A 5775-nucleotide genomic window follows, 5' to 3' on the forward strand; every position below is an offset into this window, starting at 1 on the left:
TCAAATTATACACCGTTGGAAAGATATCGACGAGGCACAACTTTTTCATGTAAAACACTCTCTCTAATTCTTTACGATTTAAGAGCAATTTTGATTTTACCGAAAGGCGGACACTCTGTTTTTCGCGACACCAAAATCCACGTGTGTACTGCATCAGAGAGAAGAATGCACTGCATCACACATGCAAACGAGCTTCTTGATTTCTTTTGTCTTTTTATAAAAAATGTTTTCTGTTACCTTTTTTCCTAACAAGTGGACCGCAGGGACTGAGCGAGGGAACTACATCTAATAATAAGCGAACTTCATCAAGATGTTTTGGTTTCTGTTCATGAACACGATAGAGTGAATTAACATTTTTTCTATGGCGTTTTTGTAAGTGTACTGCAATAGTTTTTATAAAAATCTTGCATTTGTTTTCAAGTGAACTGAATACACCCAACATATACATTACATACAAGAATTCATTCACATGGCCAAAATAATATGAAACACACATACACAAACACACTAAACTACCATGGGGCAGTGCCGCCTGGCAGAACTGATCTACACGCACACACCGGCGACCTACTGCAGTAGTGAGTCAACCGAACTGCATGGAGGCAGCAACCAAGCTGCACAGGGGCAAAATAACTTCATGAGACCTTTTGCGAGCTGCTTCCCACGCACCACAGACTGCACACATGCATGGGCCGTACTGCACGAATGTGTCGGTGGACTGCAAGGAGGCGAGCTCACCCGAAGCAGCGCACACTACCTGCAAGCAAAAACTACAAATTTTTGCAAGTGTACCACATCACTCATGTCGCCGAGCTGCACGGTGATGGTCGCTGGACTGCAGAGCGGCCATGCTGAAATGCATCCATCCAAAAGAGGATGTCACCAGAAAAGGACATTTTCGTGTTGTGAATTGTGTGGACGAGGCGGCAATCGGGCTGCATAGGGTCAAAACAACCCCATGTAACCTCACACGGCCTTGTTACCACACTACATCACACACACTACACACACAAGTGAACCTAACCGCAGTGCACATCCGGGCGGACAGCACCGGGGAAACCGCACTGCACACGCGGGCGAACATCACTGGGAAACCACACGCCTGAGCGTCACGCCGCCAAAATCCCTAGCTGCACACGCCAATTCAACAAACTGCATCGTCGTACGCACTGTAGCGCTGGCCAAGCTGCACAGCCAAAATCCCGTGAGGCCAAACCGCACACATCGCTTGACCGCACTGCAACGCTGGCCAAGCTGCACAGCCCACAACTGTAGAAGCCACATGATGTGCGGCAACGAACTGTAGCAAGGTCACCAACGACCAATTCACGACACCGGAGTTGACCATCGCCGGACTGCACACACACACAAGTGAATCGCCAGAGCTGCGTAGTGCCACGCCGCCGAGCTGCACGAATATATGAAAATAGAACCGCATCAGGTGCTGGAGGCAGATATACGCAAAGAGCAGCTCGAGGAAGATGGGTGGGGGCTGCACGCCCGGATCCGCACCGGAGATGCGAGACAGGTGACCCTGCGTTCAGATCCGGCGTGAGATGGGGCATGGCACGGCGATGTTGCCATCACCGGAGGATGGAGCAGATGTTCGCAGCCGCGTCGTCAAGCTTGGTCGAGGGCGGGGGCGTTGTGGACTACGCCGTGGAGCCCCGCCCGTGAAGACCGGTTGTCGTGGGGGCGGGGAAGTGGCCGTGGAGGACGACCATCATGGGCCAAGGTCGGGGTGGGGCGAGGGCAACACCTCGGGGTTGGGGGTGGGCAGACCCTCTTCCGGCGGCCATGGAGGCGTGGGGATCCAAACTAATGGAGGCGTGGCGGCGCGGATCCAGGGCCTCCGCTGGTGGCAGTGGGGTGGACCATCACCGGAGCGGCCTTGGGAGGCCGGGGTAGGGGGTGCTCGGGGCTGGGCGTGGTTGGAGGCAGTGGTTGTCTGGCTCCGGTGCGGGGCAAAAGGTAGTTGGAGGCGAGCGGCGCCGGGGTAGGAGAGGAAGGTGGTTGGTCGTGGGGAATCGGAGGAGGCATCTGTGGGAGAGGAAGATGGACAGAGAGGTGGTCGAGTGGTGGGGGTGGGGGCGTTTGTTTCTTTTTCTGTTTTTGTTTTCGATTGGTTCGTGGGAGGCTTAGGGTGTTAGCAGAATAAGACGTTTTGTGTGCAGAATAAGACTCTTAAGGGTGCTGTTAGAATAGACCCACCCTATATATATATGTTGCTATTCTGAGAATGATCATGATGCCCTCATGCCCGTATCTTATTTTATCGACACCTCTATCTCTAAACATGTGGACATATTTTTCGATATAGGCTTCCGCTTGAGGACAAGCGAGGTCTAAGCTTGGGGGAGTTGATACGTCCATTTTGCATCATGCTTTTATATCGATATTTATTGCATTATGGGCTGTTTTTAGACATTATGTCACAATACTTATGCCTATTCTCTCTTATTTTACAAGGTTTACATGAAGAGGGAGAATGCCGGCACTTGGAATTCTGGGCTGGAAAAGGAGCAAATATTAGAGACCTATTCTGCACACCTCCAAAAGTCCTGAAACTCCACGGGAGTCATTTTTAGAATATATAAAAAATATTGGGCGAAGGAAGCACCAGAGGGGGCCCACCTACCATCCACGAGGGTGGGGGGCGCGCCCTACCCCCTAGGCGCGCGTCACTGTCTTGTGGGCCCCCTAGCAGGCCTACGGTGCCCATCTTTGACTATATGAAGTCTTTTGCCCTAGAAAAAAAATCATAATCAAGCTCTCGGGATGAAACTCCGCCGCCACGAGGCGGAACCTTGGTGGGAACCGATCTAGGGCTCCGGCGAAGCTGTTCTGCCGGGGAAACATCCCTCCTGGAGGGGGAAATCATCACCATCGTCATCACCATCGATCCTCTCATCAGGAGGGGGTCCATCTCCATCAACATCTTCACCAGCACCATCTCATCTCAAACCCAAGTTCATCTCTTGTATCCAATCTTTGTTCCAAAACCTCAGATTGGTACCTGTGGGTTGCTAGTAGTGTTGATTACTCCTTGTAGTTGATGCTAGTTGGTTCATTTGGTGGAAGACCATATGTTCAGATTCTTTATGGATATTAATAACCCTCTGATTATGAACATGAATATGATTTGTGAGCAATTACGTTTGTTCCCGAGAACATGGGAGAAGTCTTGCTATAAGTAGTCATGTGAATTTGGTATTCATTCGATATTTTGATGAGATGTATGTTGTCTTTCCTCTAGTGGTGTCATGTGAACGTCGACTACATGACACTTCACCATTGTTTGGGCCTAGGGGAAGGCATTGGGAAGTAATAAGTAGATGAGAGAAGCTTAAACCCTAGTTTATGTGTTGCTTCGTAAGGGGCTGATTTGGATCCATATGTTTCATGCTATGGTTAGGTTTACCTTAATACTTCTTTTGTAGTTGTGGATGCTTGCAAGAGGGGTTAATCATAAGTGGGATGCTTGTCCAAGGAAGGGCAGGACTCAAGCACCGGTCCACCCACATATTAAATTATCAAAGTACCGAACGCGAATCATATGAGCGTGATGAAAACTAGCTTGACGATAATTCTCATGTGTCCTCGGGAGCGCTTTCCTTTATGTAAGAGTTTGTCTAGGCTTGTCCTTTGCTACGAAAAGGATTGGGCCATCTTGCTGCACCTTATTTACTTTTATTACTTGTTACTTGTTACTCGTTACAAATTACCTTATCACAAAACTATCTGTTGCCGATAATTTCAGTGCTTGCAGAGAATACCTTACTGAAAATTGCTTATCATTTCCTTTTGCTCCTCGTTGGGTTCGACACTCTTACTTATTGAAAGGACTACGATAGATCCCCTATACTTGTGGGTCATTAGCGCGCCCGTTCTTCCTCTTGTCGGCATAGGCGTTGCCATTCTTGTGCTTGCGACAAGGTAGCTTGGTTTTGGCGATGTCGATGGTCTTGAGAAGCGGTGTCATGAAGAGTATTATTGTGGTTTGCTTGATGTTCATGGCGTGCGGCTCAACAAAGAGTGTTCAATTTCAGTGTACTTGAGCCGGAGATGGTGTCATCGGAGTGTCGACTCGAGCGGCTCCGTCTTGAGTGGGACGACGAGGTAGAAGAGCGGTTGACCATCATGGTTCGAATATCCTCTTTGAGAGATGCCATGGATGTGTCGAAGTAGTCTCTTGTACTTTTCTTGGATTGTCATAAGTTGGTGGCAAGGTTGTCGATGCGGTCGCCCAAAGCTTGTTGTTCTTGATGCAAAGCTCGTTGTGTACCGAAGAGATGGCTCTTGGTGATGTAGGAAGTCATATCGTCGTATTCCTCGATGAAGAGTGGGTTGGTAGAAGAACTTGGCCTATCCATCATCCCAAGCAAATATGCGAGTGGGAGAAAGATAAGAACTTATACCAAAAGTACCTTGACCGATGTTGAAGATGGATCAATGATCACTCAAATGTGGAACAAGGAAATAGCACAATTGGTACCAATTCTTGTCGGTTTCTCACACCTACACAAGTAAAAGCTTATAGTGGAGCTCGGTTAGGATGGTGGCACAAAATTTGATGCAATAGTTAGTGAGCCTCAATAATGTTGGAAAAGATTCGCAAATTTGCAAATGCGACAAGTAGACCAATAGCAAAATATGGTACATGGAAACACACACACAAATAGATAAATGGGGTCGTGCAACTAAGGAATGAGCCAAAATGTGGAATCCATGGAAGATGCTATTGTTGCACAACACTAGAAAGATGTTGGCATGATTGCACAATAGGCGGATACGAATACTTGTGCACAACCTACTAAGCAAAAATGCAACGACTTCTATCCCGATTATGCTATATGTATGGTATTCCGATGATATGATCCAAAATGATCGAGTATGACAATCTTAATCTCGTATGATGCTATGGTTCTTGCTGAAAAGCTCTTTGCTTATCTTTCCCTTTTGCTTAAAAGCTTGTTTGGCTCTTTCTATTTTGAGCTCTTTATCATGCAAAACTTCACGAACCAAGATAGCATTTGTGTATGCGATGACAACTTTGTGACACAAAAGATGATACCAAGATATGTACCAAAATGATATGGTAAGTATGCAATGTGAAGTATGACCACTAATGTGCACAAGTGACGTTGCCGGCAATACTCAAAGGCTAGTCTCGATGGGTAAGATACAAAAAATTGGGCTATGGTGGTTATCAATGTAATGGAAAGAATGTATAATGATGGGATATCGAGATACCAAGATGAGGTTACCGTTCTTTCTTATGGTATGGTGTCAAAATGGTGGAGTGGTCGTTGTCGAAGACGAGTCCGTGGCGAAGATGAGCGGTGGTGATGTTGATGTCAAACCGTACCTAAATAGCCAAAACACAATAGGACACGGAACCACAACTCAAATTCTCATGGCAAAACATGACAAAATTGTCGGAGTAGATAGTGGTTAAGCGATGGGTGTGTTTGCGGAAAATGGTGGTGGTATGCGGAAGTGATGGTGGTATGCGGAAGTGAAAGTGGGCACCGAAGCAAAATTTGGCGAACATTATGCGGGAAACTGGGTGGTGGATGGAGATGTTATTGTTAGGGGCCAGATGTCCAGGCTTGAGGGCCGGATGTCCGGGGGTCAGGCCGGATGTCCGGGCTTGAGGGCCGGATGTCCGGGGGTCGGGCCGGATGTCCGGGCTCTGGATCCATGGATGAACTTGATGAACTCGTGGGGAATTTGAAATTCTGGGGCAAAATTTTAGAGATTTTGTGGATGGAA

At 47.6% G+C, this 5775-nt stretch overlaps 1 long non-coding RNA gene across 1 annotated transcript; it reads right to left on the reverse strand.

Moving 5' to 3' along the window:
• Positions 1-443: 443 nt before the first annotated feature.
• Positions 444-2089, reverse strand: LOC119268073. The gene is made up of 2 exons (XR_005132853.1): positions 1513-2089; positions 444-1408 (listed from the first exon to the last, which is right to left on the reverse strand). It is a non-coding gene; the product is annotated as an uncharacterized LOC119268073 (long non-coding RNA).
• Positions 2090-5775: the final 3686 nt, after the last annotated feature.

The sequence above is a fragment of the Triticum dicoccoides genome, chromosome 3A, assembly GCF_002162155.2.
Source record: "Triticum dicoccoides isolate Atlit2015 ecotype Zavitan chromosome 3A, WEW_v2.0, whole genome shotgun sequence".
Lineage (NCBI taxonomy): Eukaryota > Viridiplantae > Streptophyta > Magnoliopsida > Poales > Poaceae > Triticum > Triticum dicoccoides.